Here is a 19924-nt window from a genome sequence, read left to right as displayed (position 1 = left end):
ATTTCTAGGAGCATTTTTTAAATTAAGTTCCCGCATATATTGATTCAGTAAATTTATACAGAGGCTTACAGACTACTATCCAATCCTAAGTTTATTATACTTTTTTTCATAACATTGCGTTCTAACTTTGATGTTCTAGAGGCTTTGTGGGAGTATGTGTGGGGAGAGGACAGGATGAAAGGTGGAATTAAAAACACAATATATCTGGGGCTAGTTGTTAAGAAAAAAACTAATTTCATAGTGTCTTTCTCTTTTACAATTAGAGAATTATGACTTCTTTTAACATCATGTCACTTTATCTTTGAATTTACATTTGTCCAACCAAAATTTTTACTTGCATGTAAAGCCTACTTACATTTTGGAGGATGATTACTAGCATCCAAAAATATAAATGGCTTTTCATGTCACAAGTAATACATACAGACACACACACACACACACACACCACTCAAACGAGTGTTAATTTATTTATTTATTTATTTATTTTTTGAGACACATTCTCACTTTGTTGCCCAGGCTAGAGTGAGTGCCATGGCGTCAGCCTAGCTCACAGCAACCTCCAACTCCTGGGCTCAAGCAATCCTTCTGCCTTAGTCCCAAGTAGCTGGGACTAGAAGCATGCGCCACCATGCCCGGTTAATTTTTTCTATACATATTAGTTGGCCAATTAATTTCTTTCTATTTATAGTAGAGACGGGTCTCACTCTTGCTCCGGCTGGTTTCAAACTCCTGACCTTAAGCAATCCCGCCCGCCTCAGCCTCCCAGAGTGCTAGGATTACAGGCGTGAGCCACAGCGCCTGGCCACGAGTGTCAATTTAAAGGATAGATTTAAATACTATGATAAGAGTCAGAAGTTGTAAAACTTACATTGCTTGTGTTTGTTTGTTTATTTTTGGAAGGATGCCTCCTAAATGCAGGATGTGAATATGAATTGGCTAATCAGTTGTTTTCGGTAGAAGATATAGATAGTAGGTGTTCATCTTTAAATGAATGGAATTGATGTATTCTTTATTTATTATTAGGAAAAACAGGTCTTGCTTTGTTCCACCTTTGGTAGGTTAAGGATTGGATGGGGAAGCATTGTAGCTTCTCCCATGTCAACAAGTGTATAGCTCATCTTATTGCTTGCTGCAAACATACTGAATAAAAGGACTATAAGGGTTAAACTACTATGACGACTTCTTTTTATTTCCTTTCATCTTCTTTTGACAGAGTGTGTAATTTTAAAATAAACTACAAAACACTTTTTATAATATAATTAAGTTATAATTAATACCATTTGAAATTGAAAACAAACACAAACGTACTCCAAGCCAGTACATTCAGGAATTACTCTTGTCAACATAGTCTTACTTTGGAACATGCTTTGGAAGAACTCTGTGCCACTGAAAGTGTTCTCCTGTTGGTCTCTGATATAACCAAGTATGACTCATTTGAGTTAATGTCACTTTACAAGGTAGGAGCCTGAGAAAGGAGAAAAGATAGATATTGGGTCTCAGGATAGAAGGATCAGTGCTGATGGGAAGTGAGGATCTGTTGCTCTTGATTTCCTTTGTTTTTTTTCTGATAAAACCTTTCTCTTTTAATTTGAAAATCAAGGTGAGTCCAGCAACTCTGCAACTAGATTTTTAAAAGATAGTTTTTAATGAGTAAATTAATATAGGACTTTTAATGTTCTAATTAAAGTTAAAAGTTCCATGCTTTTGCTATAAATATGTCACATCAAATCAAAACTGCTTTGGGAAGAGAAGTTCTAATAATCCTTTGAGTTTGGTGGAAAAATGAAAAAATGTCTTTAAGACTTTTCCTTATCTTATTCTGGTTTGGTGTCTGGTCGGGTGCAAAAGCATGCTATTCCGAACCCTCTTCTTAAGAATGTGTAATAACTACCACTAAGAGTTTGTGAGGCAGTAGGAGACCAATTGTTTAATTTTTTAGGATAAAAAGGTAGTAACTCCTGAATGATCTAGTATAGAAGCTTCTGTAGATTTGAACCATAAACTTAACATGTTTTCCCCAGAGTTTGCTATCAGATTGATAGGAAATATAGGAACAGAGAACTGGTCCAAGTACTTGTCAAATGTGTTTGCCTTATCTTGTGCTCTGCCTTTGAATCCTGCTTTTTTTCCTATTTTTATTTTGTTTTCATACTGGTAAAGTATGAAAATTACCTGAAATCGACTGCCTCAAAGAGAATCCTTCTGCAATAGTATAAAAAATGTGGAAGACTTTTATTGTCTGACAAACATGTGTCTAAGTCCTAGAGACCTTCTTTACATTTATTTTGCCCATCTGTAAATAATTTAATAATACCTACCTCCCAAAGTATTTTGAGAATGAAGTTAAATAATATATGCAACAGTGGCAAGTGCAAGTTGACACTCAATTTTTAGTTTGCTTCCTTCTTTGCTAAATCTCTTTTACAAAATTGAATAACATTCAACAATCACAAAAACTTATGACTGTCTACTCAGATTATTCCTAAATGTGTAGAGTGTGTAACTCATATTTAGCTCTCAGGGGTTTTGACTTGAATCTGAGTTGTCAAAAGGCCTTCTCCAAAGGCCAAGAAAGGCCAAGAAATGTCTTTAGCTGCATACTGCATCTGTGCTTAATAAACAGTTTCTTGTTTTCTTTCTAATTTAGTGGTATTCAACTCTGGCTATACCTTAGAATCAGGTAACTTTTAATAATCTTTATGCCCAGGCATCAAACCAAACCACTTAAACCAGAATCTTGAGGGGTGAGACCCAGGCGTTCATATTTTTGGAAGCTCCTTAAGAACTTAAATTATAACATGGAGCCAACTTGGGAACCAATGTTCTAAACCCTACTAGAAGATGAGTGTAGAAAATTTAGTTCCCACAAATACAGCAGAATTTTTTTTACTTTGTATGATAGTCCTTTCCTCTATATAAATCACAAGAATTTAAAAAAATATTTATGTCTCAGAATCATCTATATATTATACCCATCTATAGGACTTTTTACTATTTGGATCAGAATTTAAGGTACAAATATTTCCTCTCAGTTCCCTAGAGCTGTACTGTTCAATATAGTATCCCTAGCCATATGTGGGCATTTAAATTTGTATTTTAATTAATTAAAATTAGATACAATTTAAAATTCTATTCCTTATTCCCAGTAACCATATTTTAAGTGCTCAGTAGCCACTTCTGTCTAGTAGCTACTGTATCAAACAGCCTAGAATGGAACATTTCCTCATCACAGAAAGTTCTTTATTGCTTAGAGGTTTTGAAATTTGTATACCAATTTCCTATCATCTGAAATGGAATATATACATAATTCCTCTAATTAAGTCATTTTCTTCTGATTTATAATTAAAAATTTATAAAGTGTTATTTTTGAAAGTTATTTTTTAAAGTCATGAGAAATGCTCCATTTCTGATACATTACCTCTTTCCTCAATTTTTTGTACCTAATTATAATGTTTTCCTTTTCAAAGTTAACTGAGAAGAGCAAATTTAGTGTCCTTGTTTTTATTACTTATCTTGATATGCTCTCAATCTAAAGGCTTAAATCCCTTATATACCACAAAAGTTTCAGGTCTGGAAATGTGATGTCCCCAAACACTGAAAATAGAAATAGTCATTATTTCAACTCAAGTGCTGGGATTTGATTGAAGGCTTTCCTTTTTGGCAAAGCTAGTTTTCTATTTTTCTTTTACATATGGAGACCCTTAGCTATCAAATTACATGATTAATTTTTCAACAGAAACTGTCTTGTTAATTTTAACATGAGTGTACAGATGCAAGAGAAATTTTATTATTTTCCCCACACCACCCCCTTGAAAAAAAATGAGGTTCCTAAAAAATTTTAGATGGTTGGAAGCTAACACTGTGTCATCTGATTTAATGGTGTTTGCCACTTGTTCACTACTGACACACAGCATAGAAGAAACTGTACTGTGAAGTTCATCCTAAACCTAAACCTCCTCATTAACACACCTAAGAAAGATGTCCTTTAATCAAAGTTTTATTGATTTAGTATGCTCTGAGTAGAGTTGAGAACAAAAATTAATTTCAATTAAAAATAGTCTTTCTTTGTAGATGGTACATTTCTTTTTACACAAATACATGCTTTTTTACCTACTTAGATTAAACAAATTTGCAATGGAACATGTTGTTAAAAGGATGCCTAATGGAATGTTTTGTGTCCAGTATCATTTTCACGTTTTTATGTTTTTCCACTTAGTTGTAATGTACTCCGTGGAACAAAAATGAAACATACTTATTGAATAACTTAAGGTTAGAATGATTATATAATTTGATGTTGTAGTAAAGACATTCAAAGTTGTGTTTTGTTCTTTGAAAAAGATATAGCCTGAGAATGTTTTTAAATAAGGGAATCCTTTTAAGAAATTAAGTTTCTCTTAGCACCATATAAATACTATTTTGCTTCTTCTAGAAAAGTGTAATTTTAAAAATGAACAAATTATTTCAGGTCTTAATGTAGCTAAATATTTCTTCTGGCACATACATGTAATTCAGTATTTGAAATGAGAAATAATCAGTATTTCGGGACAGGAATTTCAGTTTTGGATGATACAAGAATTTCTTCCTCAGTGCCTTTCCTATTCCTGACTTGAGCTGAGATGTAATTTCCTGGAATTATTTAAACAGAATATTGATTAAATTAATCCTTTATACAATCTGTTTTATTTTTTTAATTTTTATTTGTTTATTTTTTTGAGACAAGAGTCTCACTCTAGCAAGGGCTGGAGTGCTATGGCATCAGCCTACCTCACAGCAACCTCAGACTCCGGGGCTCAAGTAATCAAATCTCTTGCCTAGCCTCCCGAGTAGCTGGGACTATAGGCCCACACCACCACGCCTGGCTAATTTCTCTGTTTTCTAGTAGAGACAGGGTCTTGCTCTTGCTCAGGCTGGCCTCAAACTCCTGAGCTCAAGCCATCCTCCTGCCTTGGCCTCCCAGAGCAGTAGAACCACAGGCATGAGCCACCACTCCAGCCTATATAATCAGTTTTTATTTTATTATTATTTTTTTTTGAGACAGAGTTTCGCTTTGTTGCCCAGGCTAGAGTGAGTGCCATGGCGTCAGCCTCGCCCACAGCCTGCCTCAGCCTCCCAAGTAGCTGGGACTACAGGCATGCGCCACCATGCCTGGCTAGTTTTTTCTATATATATTAGTTGGCCAATTAATTTCTTTCTATTTATAGTAGAGACGGGGTCTCGCTCTTGCTCAGGCTGGTCTCGAACTCCTGACCTCGAGCAATCCGCCCGCCTCGGCCTCCCAGAGTGCTAGGATTACAGGCTTGAGCCACCGCACCAGGCCTTATATAATCAGTTTTAATTTTATTTTGTGCTGGTTTCTATGCCTAGATCAAGGAATGAGCTTAGAGCAAGGATTCATATGTAACATATCTCAATTTTTTAGTACTGTATATAAATTTACCAAGGCTGAAATGTATTAATATATTTGTAGCTGTTCTTCATGAAAGCTGGAATAGGTGTTTTCTTTTTAAACCTAAAAATTAAAAATAAAAATTAATACAACAAATGTGGTGGAAACTTTAGTTCAGGAATGTTCCATTATTAGATCTAAATTAAATAAACTATATTGTAGCTGCATACAATTGAGTTCAGTTGGGGCTGTGAAATTCTAGTATTGCTTTAAGGAGTATAGAAATGAAAAATAAGATATGTGTTATTGCACAGTGCCCAGCAATACTGTAACTTCAGTTATAATTCAAGTCAACATATTCTCCTATGTTCATAGTTTATATCATATAATTCTTAGAGCTACTATGATAAATCTAAAATATTAAATTTTAATGAGAATTTTTTTCAATTTTTAAACAACAGGGAATATTTTAATGTGGTCATGTAATATACTTATGTGGACTAAAGACCAAACTGAGCTATGTTTTTAAAATAAGGTTTCATCTGAATCTTCCTTAATTTTTATATTAGTACAATAAGCATTCTTCTAACTTTAAAGGAAGTTTAAGATTGTAGTGAGATACTAACATTTAATTGAAAAATGAATAATACTGTTCTTCCACCTACAGGAATACTAAAGAATTACTGTGAATAAGCCACATCATTTGAGTGTTTTCTAGATGAATCTATAATGAATCTGGGCTAATCTAATCCCATTCTTACACTCAGTTCCCTTTTTAATTGTTCTTTATTCATCAATTCCTATTCTTTGCCAAGTACTCTGTTAGGCACTAGTAATGCACAAAAAAGACACATTTTCAAGACAGCAGACTTAGTGAAACAATTTTTGGCCACATAGCTTTCATCATCTGAGTTTATGCTGAATGAACCATGCTATTGGCAGGATATATTCCAGAGAATACCTGTAAAGATAAAATTAAATAGTATATAAAATTGCCTTGTGAAACAGTATAGAGACATAGATACCTATCTAAATATATATAGATGATTTGGTTTTATTCAATAGATGCTGCTGTGTATGGTGTTGACCCTTCCCATTTGTTTTAGAGAGACAGTATAGCATGGTATTTAAAGCATAGACTTAGAACCAGGATGCCTGGGTTTTGGTTTCTGACTCTATAATTTATTAGCTCTATGACCTTGTCCAAGTTACTTAACCTTGCTTTTTCCTCATCTTCAAAATGAAGATAATAACCAGGCCTACTTTATGGGGTTGTTGTGAGGACCAAAAGAGTTAATACACATAAAATATTTAGAATAGTGCTTAATACATACTATGTGTTTAATAACCATTAGCTATTACTATTCTTGGTATACTTATATTTGATTTATACAAATTTTTTAACATTCGGTAGAGGTAATATATGAAATTAAATATGTTTTTTTAATTTCAAAGTTTATAGCCCTACTTTTTTCCTTGGGCTATATGTTCTTCCACTCATTACTTGGGCTTGTTGATATACGTGACCTGTACCTGACTTTTATACACTTATTAGAACTTGTAAAATGAATGTCATTTTCTTCAAACTACTCACGTTTAGAACACTACATCTCCAGTTTTGGAATTACTTTTAGAACATATGGTATATTGCTTTAAATATCCTTTGTAGTGGCACATTTCCATTCTTTGAGAGGGGGCTTGCTTTAATTAAATGATATATCTATTCATATTTTAGAAAGGTGAATGATAGGAGAAACTTTATCAATATTAAGGATCACAAAAGTGCACATATTTTTGAAATTTTTCATATTCTATATTCACATTTTTATATTCTGAACTTTATTATAAATTAAATAAAAAGTTACGATTAAAAAAAAAAGTATAATTTGAATTAAAATGAAGAAAGAGGCAGCTCTCCTGGAGGTAGCTATTGTACAGCTGGGGAATGCTGAGCCACGCATGTGTCGTGCCCTGTACTGCCCAGACTAGCCAATAATACAGTCAAGATGGGTAAAGGTGACCCCAAGAAACCAAAGGGCACGATGTCTGTTTATGCCATCTTTGTGCAGATGTTCAGAGAAGAACATAAACCCCAGAGGTCCCTGTCAATTTTGCAGAATTTTCTAAGTTCTCTGAGAGATGGAAGACAATGTCTAGGAAAGGAAATTCTAAATTTGATGAAATGGCAAAGGCAGGTAAAGTCCCACTGTGATTGGGAAATGAAGGATTATGGACCAGATAAGGGAGGCAAGAAGAAGAGGGACCCTAATGCTCTCAAAGGCCATTGTCTGGGTTCCTCCTCGTCTGTTCAGAGTTCTGCCTCAAGATCAAATCCACAAACCCTGGCATCTCTATTGGAGATGTGGCAAAAAAAGCTGGGTGAGACGTGGAATAACTTAAGTGACAGTGAAAAGCAGCCTTACGTCACTAAGGCAGAGAAGCTAAAGGAGAAGTGTAAGGATGCTGCTGACTATAGGTCTAATGAAAAGTTTGATGGCACAAAGGGTTTTGCTACAGTTGCCTGGAAAGGTGGAAGAGGATGATGAAGAAGATGAGAAGTAAGAAGTGGAGGAGGAGGAGCATGAATAGAAGAGTGTTTATTTTCTCACAGTTCTGGAGACTGGAAAAAGAAACAAACAAAAACTAATCTTGTGAATACTTTAGAGTAGGGAACACTGTAATTAACACATCTCTTATCTGAGAAATATCTATTGCTCTCATTAGGTAATTACAAAATTCCATAATGATCATATTGTGGTCTCAAAGTGCTCTAGAATGTCAGTAGTTTACATGAAGTGGCCATGGGTGTTTGGAGCACCCTGAAACTGTATCAAAGTTGTAGATATTTCCAAACATTTTTAAAATGAAAAGGCACTCTCGTGTTCTCCTCACTCTGCACTTTGCTATTGTGTGACAAAGGCATTTAAGGATGTTTCTGAAATTTTTTTTTAATTTGTAGTTATATAAAATTGGAAACAGCATAAATAGGTTACAGATGAGGAATGATTTAAAATATTATAAATCCTTACAATGGAATCTTATGATCATCAAAAATTAGATTAACAAGGAGCTTTTTGTAACACGGAAATATAATGTTAAATAGAAAAAAAATAAAGCATGATTATAATTGTAATTTTTGTTTTACTTTGTTTCTTATGAAAGCTTTCATTTTAAAGGGGCTAGAAAAAACCAAAATACCCACAATCGTGATACATAAGGGAAAACAAACCTGTTTTAGGAGTAGAAAAATTAGACTGTGAAGAATTCATGATTATAGAATCTACTCTGTTGAACTGAAAGATATTTATTTTGCCTGAGATTGATTTTACTGATTCCTAATGCATTGTATTATTTTAGCCAATTCTTTAGACAAACTAGAAGGTGTACTTGAGACGGGGCCACTTTTTTATAAGGATGTTTAATAATGATGATAGGACGCATTATATAAAATGTACTGTTTAACGAAGTAAAAACTTAATTCTTCAAAACAACCTTATGGTAAATACTATATACTTCCCTTTTACAGATAATGTAAACTGAGGTGGAGTTAGATTAATTAACTTGTCCAAGGTAATATAGACAGTAAGTGCATCTAGGCAATCTTGTTCCAAAGCGTATGTGCCTAAACACTACACACTAGGTATTTTAACAGTGAAAATCATTTATAAGTTTTAGTTCAGAGTTGGAAGCAATGATCTTTTTAAGGTGTTGTCATTCAGAATAGTTTATGACCAAGTCTCCATTCCTTGCTTAGAGCATTTAAAAATTGTCCTTTGATTTGTTTGACAGCTGTTATTTACAGAGCTCCAAACTGTTGGTAACTGCTAACAAAGTTTCTTTCTTCTCCTTTGAATCAACTCTTTCAGTAGAGTTAGATGCTTTGTATGTGGTGGAATACAACTGTGCCTGATAGGAGAACTACAAAAGTTTCTAAATTTTAGTCTATCATGTGGTTTTAAAATTCATTCTCTGTATAATGGGTTGATGTTTGCTCTTTTTGGAGACATGAAATTTGTACCCTAGAGTTCTTTGAGACAAAATTAAATTCACTATTAACCCTTTCCTCAATTGTCTTCACATTTTTTTTTCACTTAAGAGTTATATATTATTATCACCATGCAGATTGTTTAGATGATCATGCAGTTCTTTTATTAAGAAACAGCTTTGTTGTCTTCTGAAGGGGATGAGTTATGCAGACTTCAGTTTTTATAGCAGATAATGTTTGTTTTATTATTTATTCTTAAGTGTCTTATATTTTAGATTTAAAGTTGTATATTGTACAAGGTTCAAATGTACAAAGATTGAAAAGTAAGTCATCTTTCTACTCTAATCTCCAGATCCCTTCCCTAGTGTGCTTTTCTGTATCTTTCATTTTCAGTAGTGTCACCAAAGCCAGGTCAAAACATTAATGACATGCCAAACTGATGTTTTAGTCTTTCTCAATGTGAAACTTTGTATGTACCCTCTTAGTATGCTAAAAAGTTATTGGCTTTTGAAAAAAATTTGTACAGATAGTCTTCCTTTTTTATATGTTAAATAGGACAACTTCAATTTTCTAGTTTTCTTTTTTTTTTTTTCCCCTCCAAATTACCTCATTAGTCAAGCATTCTCCCACTTTTTTTTTTTTTTTTTTTGAAACAGTCTCACTCTGTTGCCTGGGCTAGAGTGCCGTGGCATCAGCCTAGCTCACAGCAACCTCAACTCCTTGGTTCAAGCAATCCTTCTTCTTCCTCTGCCTCCTGAATTGCTGGGACTATAGGCATGTGCCACCATGCCTGGCTAATTTTTTCTATATATATATTTTTTAGTTGGCCAATTAATTTCTTTCTATTTTTGGCAGAGACAGGGGTCTCACCCTTGCTCAGGCTGGTTTCGAGCTCCTGGCCTTGAGTGATCCTCCCGTCTGGGCCTCCCAGAGTGTTAGGATGACAGGCAGGAGCCACTGTGCCTGGTCTCTCCCACTTTGACCTATTAATCCCTTTCTTTTATTAGCAATTAAAAATCTGTTAGTATAAGCAAACTTGGATGTCTTAGCACTATTTATTATCCTCTTTTTTATTTTTATTTTTTTTTTTTTTTGAGACAGAGTCTCACTTTGTTGTCCAGGCTAGAGTGAGTGCCGTGGCGTCAGCCTAGCTTACAGCAACCTCAAACTCCTGGGCTTGAGTGATCCTTCTGCCTCAGCCTCCCGAGTAGCTGGGACTACAGGCATGCGCCACCATGCCCGGCTAATTTTTTATATATATATCAGTTGGCCAATTAATTTCTTTCTATTTATAGTAGAGACGGGGTCTCGCTCTTGCTCAGGCTGGTTTTGAACTCCTGACCTTGAGCAATCCGCCCGCCTCGGCCTCCCAAGAGCTAGGATTACAGGCGTGAGCCACAGCGCCCGGCCTATTATCCTCTTTTAAGTTGAAAAATTTCTTCTAACTGGAGTTAACAAATATTGATTACAACTGAAGTTGGATCATTTTATGATTGGAAGGGGAACTATTTCAATTTTCTCATTTTATAGAGTGCTGGGTGCAAAAATTTAGGTGTATAGAATTTTTTAAAAATGTTTGTCCTAGTTTTCTTGGCTTAAGCGTAAATACTGAAGACTAAATATGGAGTTACTTTTATGGATATAAAGTTCAGATATTTTTTCCTGCTTAAATATAGTGCATTGAGAGGAAAGGTATACCAGAATATAATCTTCTAATAACAATATTTTAGCTTTTGTAATTAAGCTTCATTGTATGTATACCTTTTGAAACACAGGCAAAAGGTGGGGGTAGATTGAGGTTTCTAGGAGTGAACTACATCTGGATTACCTATGAATTTGTCAAAAATAAACATTCTGGGATACTTCCAGCATCTTCAGGAAACTATAGTTTAAAATGTGCCCCCAAAATAGCTCTTCTACTAATGGTAGAAAATGAGTGCTCTTTCAAGGTATTTTTCTAGGAATCTTATCTCCCCTTTAAAGAAATTAGATATTTTCGTCATGCTTTTATGCAGTTATTTTCTAAGCTAAAAATATAAATTAGGAGCCAGGCATGGTGGCTTATGCCTGTAATCCTAGCACTCTGGGAGGCCAAGGTGGGAGGACCCTTGAGGTCAGGTGTTCAAGACCAGCCTGAGCAAGAGTGAAACCCTCTCTCTACTAAAAATAGAAAATTTAGCTGGGACCTATAGTCCCAGCTACTCAGGAGGCTGAGGCAGGAAGATTGCTTGAGCTTAGGAGTTTGAGGTTGCAGTGAACTATGATGACGCCACTGTACCGTAGCCTGGGTGACAGAGCAGACTCTGTCTCAAAAAAATATATATAATATATATATATATATAAATATAAATAAATAAATCAGGGCCAGACACAATGGCTCATACCTGTAATCCCAGCATTTTGGCATGCTGAGATGGGAAGATAGCTTGAGCCCAGGAGTTTGAGACTAGCCTGGGCAACATAGCAAGACCTGGTTTCTACAAAAATAAAAAAAAATTAGCTGGGTGCAGTAGCAAGCTCTGTAGTCGTAGCTACTCAGGAGGCTTAGGCAGGAGGATTGCTTGAACTCAGGAGTTCAAAGCTGCAGTGAGTTATGATTAGGCCACTGCACTCTATCCTGGGTGACAGAATGAGACCTTGTCTCAAAAAAAAAAAAAGAAATTAATGTGTTAGGATATTATTATATATATACACCCTAGATTAAATGTCATTAGCCTAAATGCATGTAGGGGTAAAAAAAAGCCAGGGATAGTTTACAGGGTAGGAAAACAATAGTGAGTGATGGAAACTAAAGAACTAGCTGCTACCCTCCTTGAGCACTGCCACATCTCCTAATTTTTTCTCCCAAGATTTTTATATGAAATCTCTTCAATTTGTGAAGTCTATCAGTTTGTAAATTTTGGTCACAAATCATACTTTGCCATTGCTGTACCTGGGCCATTGTCCTATAGGCCAAACAAAACATGTCTGCAGGCCAAATATACCCATGGGCCACCAGTATGCAACTTATACCTTAGATTATCTTAACAACTTTATACTTATGTGAACTTGTTTTGTTTTCACATTTATTAAGAGATAATGGTGACAATAATGATTCTGGATGTCTGCTTTGATTAATATTTATTTCATCTTAGCATATTAGTTAAGTAAATAATTGGATTTTTTGTAGGAAGAAAGAACTAGTTCTTAAAATATATAGAAGATGATGTCTTATCTGTAAATGTATCAGACTTGGTTTCCATTATTTTTCTTAGAAAAATTTTGTACTCAACCTCTTTTATTCTCAAGGTCTGTCATTCTCTTGTCTTCTTGCCTTCACATTCAGTATTTCTCTGCTCTTCCCATGAATGTTCTTTTCATTTGCAAGAGTTATAAAAAGAAAAATCTTTCTTATAGAAACTCTATAGAAGGAAAATAACTTTGTGACTGACTTAGCTGCACAAACTTCCAGGCATTCTTCTTCATAGCATTAAAATTCCTTAGCCTTAATACTATTTTTTTCAAATGTGCTTTTTAAACAGAAGAATGACTGCCTTTAAGGCAGTTAGTGAAAAGACCCACAGAAACAAATCTAGAGGGGGCAACCTCTTAACCATGTAAGATTTGACCCCAATCCATCAGGGATGACTGAACTGAGATACCATTTACAGTGGTTCAGTACAGAGAAATAAACATAATAACCTGGTGAAACTTCTACTAGCCAACATAGACTAACAGGGATTAGATTTACCCTCCTGCCTGCAAAAACTAAAATATGGATAAAATATGTGAATCAACAATTTTCAAGAGACTGGACATCAGGTAATAAAAGACAGTGATCCCTGAGAGGTAGAAGCAGGATGAACCTTACGACTGACTGCTCCAGCTTACTCAGTTGAGAGTTTCTAGGCTGTGGCACATTGTGGGAGAAACCAGATGGAAAATGGTAGACTCCCTGAGTTCAGCAAATGGAGCTGAAAGTCTGAGATCAAGGCAGCTAGAGTTAACAAGACAGACTACTGGGGAGGTGAGAACTGCAGAGAAAAAACCCTGGAGATGTACACAGGGTCCCCTTCAAGTATTCAGCTGAGTACTCAATATTACATGTGTATGAGGAAACTACCACAGGCCTGGGAAGGACCTACACAAAAGGATTAGAAGAAACAGTACTTGTGCTCACACAGAGCTAGGAATAATGCCTGTTCTGACAAGCAAGACTGCAAAAGCTCAAGATTCGCAAAGCACTGGGTAGAGCACACAGAAGAATCTTGCCCAAAAGTGAAGAATAATTAGCCCTAGATTGAGTATTGCCCTGGACCAGCCCAGCAAATCTTAAAAATAAGACCTGAATTGAGCAAACTTCAAAGTTTTCGAATAATTTACTTCATATCTGAGCAAAACTCAAGAATATTTACAAACATGTGGCACCCAACAAAAATAAAATTTAAGGCCAGATGCAGTGGTCCACACCTGTAATCCTAACAATCTATCTGGGAGGCTGAGGCAGGAGGATAGTTTGAGCCCAGGAGTTCAAGACCAGGCTGAGCAAGAGCGAGACCCCATCTGTACTAAAAATAGAAAGAATTAGCTGGACAACTAAATATATAGAAAAAATAAAATTCATAGTATATAGCATCTAATAAGTAATTTTCAGGCATGCAAAGAAACAGGAAATTATGACCTATAATGAGAATATAGATCAATAATCAAAACTGACTCAGAACTACACAAAGGTTAGAATTAACAGATAAGTACATTGAAATAGTTTTCATATTCTGTATGTCCAAAAGTTAAGTAGGAACATATTGAACCACTAAGGATTCATAAATGGACAGAGTATCAGTGAGCTGTGGGATAACTTTAAATGGCCTAATATGTGGGAAATTTGAATCCCTGAGGAAAGACAAGGCATGATAGAAAACATATCAAAGAAGTAATGGCTGAAACTTTTCTAGATACAGTGAAAACTGTAAACCTACAGATTCAGAATCTTCACGAACCCAAAGCATAAGAAACAATAAAATTACACCAGGGCACATCATATTCAAGCTGTTCAAATCCTGTGATAATAGAGAAAATCTTAAAGGCAGCCAAAGAAAAAAGATACATGCAGAGGAGCTAAGATAAGGATTACAGTACATTTCTTTTGTTGTTTTTTTTTTTTAGACTGAGTCTCACTCTGTTGCCCGGGCTAGAGTGCTGTGACATCAGCCTCACTCACAGGAACCTCAAACTCCTGGGCTCTGGGGATCCTTCTGCTTCAGCCTCCTGAGTAGCTGGGACTACAGGCATGCACCACCATGCCCGGCTAATTTTTTCTATATATTTTTATTTGGCCAATTAATTTCTTTCTATTTTTAGTAGAGACGGGGTCTTGCTCTTGCTCAGGCTGGTTTCGAACTCTTGCCCTTGAGCAATCCTCCCGCCTTGGCCTACCAGAGTGCTAGGATTACAAGCGTGAGCCACCATGCCTGACCCATATTATAGTATATAGTAAGATGGTGCGGCAACATCTTTAAAGTACTGAAAGAAACTGTCAACCTAGAATTTCTACCCAAAGAAAATATCTTTCAAAAACAAAGGTGCAATAAAGCCTTTTCTAAGATAAAGTAGCTAAAAAAATGAACAGTCAGCAAATGTGCCCTACTAGAAATGTTAAAGGCAATTGTTCAGGCATAAAGGTAATGATACCAGATAGATCTATTTAATAAAATGAAGAACACTGGAAATGATAGCTACATTGATACATGTATATGATAACTTTTCTTACTATTTAAATGTCTTTAAAAGTAATTGATAAAAAGCTGAGAAGAGTAAATTAATAGGCCTACTTTGTAAGACTCTTAAACTTAAATAATGAATAATAATGGTGAACATCTTGACCACTTACTATGGGTAAGGAATATTACCTATGTTATTTGATACATCTAACAACTCTATAGCTAAGTGACATTATTGTTCCCCTATTACCTATCTAGAAGGTGAGCTATAGAAATATCCAAGATCACACAACTATTAAATTGATAAACTGGGACTTAAACTCATTCTGTATGACAGTAAAGCTTGGGTACTTTACCATTTTGCTACATTGACTTCCCAGGGAAAGAGGGAATTATACAGAGCAGGGGATAGGTCAAAGAGGATCAAATAAAGAGTCAAAAGAGGAAGGATTAAAGAAGGGTTGGTAGATGTCATCAATTCCTCACAAAACTATCACAGATTATTTCTAGTTTGATAGCATTCAAGTTGACACTTTTAACTCTAATATTTTTCTTAATGCAAAATTTACACAGATGTGGGGGCCAGTGAGTCCAGGTCTTTGTTTCTAGGTTAGCACAGTTCAGAATTTGCCATCTGAAGTTAAGGTAGGGGGAAAAACATGTATCTTCATCGGCCCCAGGGAGTCAAGGAACCCCTCCTTTCAGATAACTGGCCCTTGCATCGGCTCAGCCAGGTCTTTCTTTTTCCAACTAGTTGGAGAACAGACCTATATTATTTAATGATTTTTCTCTTCACTTTTCATAACAATTGTAACATTTCATGACTTTTCTTACAAGATAAGCTAACAGAAAGGAAGAGTTTAAATTTGGGTAATCTGACTTTTAATAACAATGTTGAAGTTATAAGGAAATGGTTTTAAAAATCCTAATCTTCAAAGTGATGGTATTACGAGGTCGAGCCTTTGAGAGGTGATTAGGTCATGAGAACAGAGCCCTGATTTGGATTAGGCCCCAGAGAGCTAGCTAACGCCTTCCACTATGTGAGAACACAGGTAGAAGGTGCTGTCTGTGAGAAAGCAGACCATCGCTGGACATTGAATCTGCTGGCACCATGACCTTGGACTTCCCAGCCTCCAGAACTGTGATAAATAAATTCTGTTGTTTATAAGCTGCTATAACCAGTGTATGGTATTTCATTACAGTAGCCCAAAAGGACTAAGACAGTTCTAAACATTTATGCACCTAATAACAGGATTTCAAGATGTATGAAATAAAATCAGAAGAACTCCAAGGAAACTCCACAGTTGGAGTTGGAGATTTCAATATGCCTTTCTCAATAGTTGACAGAACAAGTAGACAAAAAGTCAGTAACATTGCATCAGTTAACTTGACCTAACTGACATTTACAGGATACTTTACCCAACAACATCAGAATACACATTCCTTTCTAGTGCACACAGAATATCAAGATAGTTCACACTCTGTGCCATTGTCTTAGTTTGTTTTCTACTTCTATAACAAAATACCACAGACTGGGTTATTTATTTTTTTTGTTTTTTATTCAGATTAGGTAATTTATAAAGAATACCAGTTTTTTGGCTTATGGTTTTGGAGGATGGGAAGTCCAAGATCAAGGGGCCAAATCTGATGGAGGCCCTCTTGCTGCATCATAACATAGCAAAGGGCAAGTGGGCAAGAGATAGAGAGAGGAAATCAGAGAGAAAATTGGGCTGAACTCATCTTTTTTTATCAGGAACCTATTCTCATGATAACTAACCCACTTAAGTGGTAAATGGCATTAATCCATTTATGAAGGCAGAGCCCTTATGAAGTAATCACTTCTTAAAGGCCACACCTCCCAACACCATCATAATGACAACAAAATTTCAACAGTTTTAGAGGGGACATTTAAACCATGGCAGTCATAAAATAATTTTTAGTATATTTAAAAGTATTCAAGGCATACAAAGCATCTTTGGGACATCCCCAACTATTTGGAACCTAACACTTCTAAATAGTCTATGGCTCAAACAGGAGAACAAATAGGAAATGAGAAAATATACTATGTGGGATACAAAGGAAAATGCAATATTTCAAAATGTATGGGATGCAAGCTCCTAAAGCAAGAATTAAGGAAAAGTTCATAGCACTAACTACCTACACTAGAAGAAAAAATGTCGCAAAGTAATGACCTCAGCTTTTACCTAGAAAAAGAAGCAAAGTAATAAATAATAGAAAAGTAAATGGTAGAATGGAAAGATTAACGATCAAAGGAGAAATCAATGAAATGGAAAATAAAAACATAGTAAAAAGTCGATGAAATCTACAGCTGGTTCTTTGAGAAGATAAATTGATAAACCTCTAATCAGACTGATCAGAAAGAGAGAAGACACAAATTTTATCAATATCAAGAATGAGAGGTAATATCACCACAGATTTTAGACTTATTAAAAGAATAACAAGGGAATATTATCAGTGACTTTATGTCAATGAATTTGACAACTTAGATGAAGTGAACAATGCTCTTAATAACTTATTGAAATATAAGTTCTCTCCAACTTTAGATATTTCAATACTATTTAAAGAGATGTTATGAACTATCTTCTGAGCATGTTTCTTTTTATATTTCTTTGCTTAATTAATTAATCTAAACTAAAAAAACCCTCAAAAAGTAATGCTTTCAGATGACCTTAATTTTACTTTAACAGAATCAGTTTTTTAGAAAGTATTTATAAGAATTCAGTGCGAATGATAAAATGCCTTATTTCAAAATGGTGAGCATAAATCTAGAAGTAGGAGGTTCAAAGTTTTGCTCAACAATTCGTTCAGTCATGGCATTTCATAAGGTCCCTGGGTTGCTCTTTCTTTCTTTTTCTTCCCCTATTGTTGTTCTGAATATTATTCTGAATTCTTAAACTTTATCCTCTAGTAGTTGCAATAAATGTGGCTGCCATAGTTTCGAATATTGCCTGTAGACACTCCACTGGCTAGTGTTAAGGGTCCCTAAGAACCCCCTGCGCTCCCAGATTCCATGATTTGCTAGGAGAACTCAGCACAACAGATTTATTACAACAAAAGGACACAAAGGGAAAAGGCAATGGGGCTATGTCTGAGGGAAACTTGCAAGAATCCTCTCCCAATGGGATCACATAGAATGCACTTAATTGCCTCAGCAATGAGTTGTGGTAACATACATAATATGTTGTTCTTTCTCTTTTTTTAAATTAATTTTTATATTTTTTATTTCTTTTTTTTTTTGAGACAGAGTCTCACTTTTTTACCCAGGCTAGAGTGAGTGCCATGGCATCAGCCTAGCTCACAGCAACCCCAAACTCCTGGGCTCAAGCAGTCCTCCTGCCTCAGCCTCCCGAGTAGCTGGGACTACAGGCATTTGCCACCATGCCCAGCTAATTTTGTCTATATATATATATTACTTGGCCAATTCATTTCTTTCTATTTTATAATAGAGACGAGGTCTCGCTCTTGCTCAGGCTGGTTTCAAACTCCTGACCTCTAGCAATCCGCCCGCCTCAGCCTCCCAGAGTGCTAGGATTACAGGTGTGAGCCACCTCTCCCGGCCTATATTTTTTATTTCTTACTTATTCTTAATTTATTTCACTATCTTAGAGAACTTCTGGACGTAACATGTTGTTTATCAGGGAAGTTCTTCACAGACTTATTGCTGAAGACTTTTATGGAGGGCTGATCATGTGGGCACCCTCTCCCTAGCACTTAACCAAAATTCCAGACTCCCACAAGGGAAGCAGGTGTTCAGCATAAACCACATTGTTTGCACAAGCAAATTATACACAGTGAGCCACTCTTAAGAGTTCTGGGAGTGGTGGGAACCCTCCTGAAATCTTAGTTCCCAGATGTCAGCCACAGGCCAACCTTGTGTGCAGGCCTGCTCAGTTAACTCTTTTCCACATAGCTAGAAAAAGAGTAAAGGCATTTCCTCCCATATATCTTTTTATTAGGAAGGAAAATCTTTCATGGTTTCTCTCTCACTAGTTTCTGTCTCAGGACCATTAGCTAGGATAGGTTGTTGCTTATATGCTAACAGCAGTGAAGCTGGTAAGTTGAATATCTGGCATTTCTGGCCTCTATGTTGGAAGACAGATTCTGCCAACAACGAGGAAGGGCAGCAGAAGTGAGAAGAGAATGTCTGTTAGGAAGCTGAATATTTTTCTAACTCATAATTGTCAATTCAAGTGTTTTTAAGGGTAAGGTGCTAAGAGATACATAGCCAGGAAGAATAAGCACCATGGCCATTTACTTTTCCTATAAAAAAACAATGGGATAATTTGTTAGCAACTTTTCAGTTAGTTAGAGTAGCTTCTGTTGTATTTGAATATACAAAACAGATTTGTAGAAAAAGTGTTTAAGACAGGCTAGGCACAGTGGCTCGTGTCTGTAATCCCAGCTACTCGGAAGACTGAGGTGGAAGAATCACTTGAGGCTGGGAATTCAAGACCAATATGGGTGACATAGTGAAACTTCCATCTCTATAAAATGATAATAATAATGATTAAAAAAATTAGCTAGATGTAATGGTATGCCCCTGTAGTCCTAGCTGAGGTGGGAGGATCACTTGAGGAGTTTGGGCGACATAGTGAGAATGCGTCTCAAAAACAACAACAACAAAAGTTTAAGCCAAAATGTTTAAGACAAAATCTTTACCACTAAACCGAACAGGGAAACAAATTCCCAAATTACCCCCATTTATAAACAGAACAAAGTAACCCCATTCTAAATTGCTCTTAGTTTGATTCATTAGTTTAAAGGAATTGCTTTTGTTAAAACTTAACACTGCAATTTTATTTTCACACAAGAGTTTTTGTCTACACTATTATA

General features: G+C 35.7%; 1 protein-coding gene and 1 pseudogene across 8 annotated transcripts in view; both read left to right on the top strand.

The window, feature by feature from the left end:
- The window catches only part of PTPN13 (protein tyrosine phosphatase non-receptor type 13), a 174388-nt gene that overhangs the window by 2138 nt on the left and 152326 nt on the right, over positions 1-19924 (top strand). The gene's annotated exons all lie outside the window — the stretch shown is intronic.
- On the top strand, positions 3427-9932 carry LOC142865535 (high mobility group protein B3 pseudogene; annotated as a pseudogene).

The sequence above is a fragment of the Microcebus murinus genome, chromosome 29 (genome assembly GCF_040939455.1).
Source record: "Microcebus murinus isolate Inina chromosome 29, M.murinus_Inina_mat1.0, whole genome shotgun sequence".
Taxonomy (NCBI): domain Eukaryota; kingdom Metazoa; phylum Chordata; class Mammalia; order Primates; family Cheirogaleidae; genus Microcebus; species Microcebus murinus.
The sequence above is the reverse complement of the archived record's forward strand: the minus strand, read 5'-3'. Positions and strand labels throughout refer to the sequence as shown.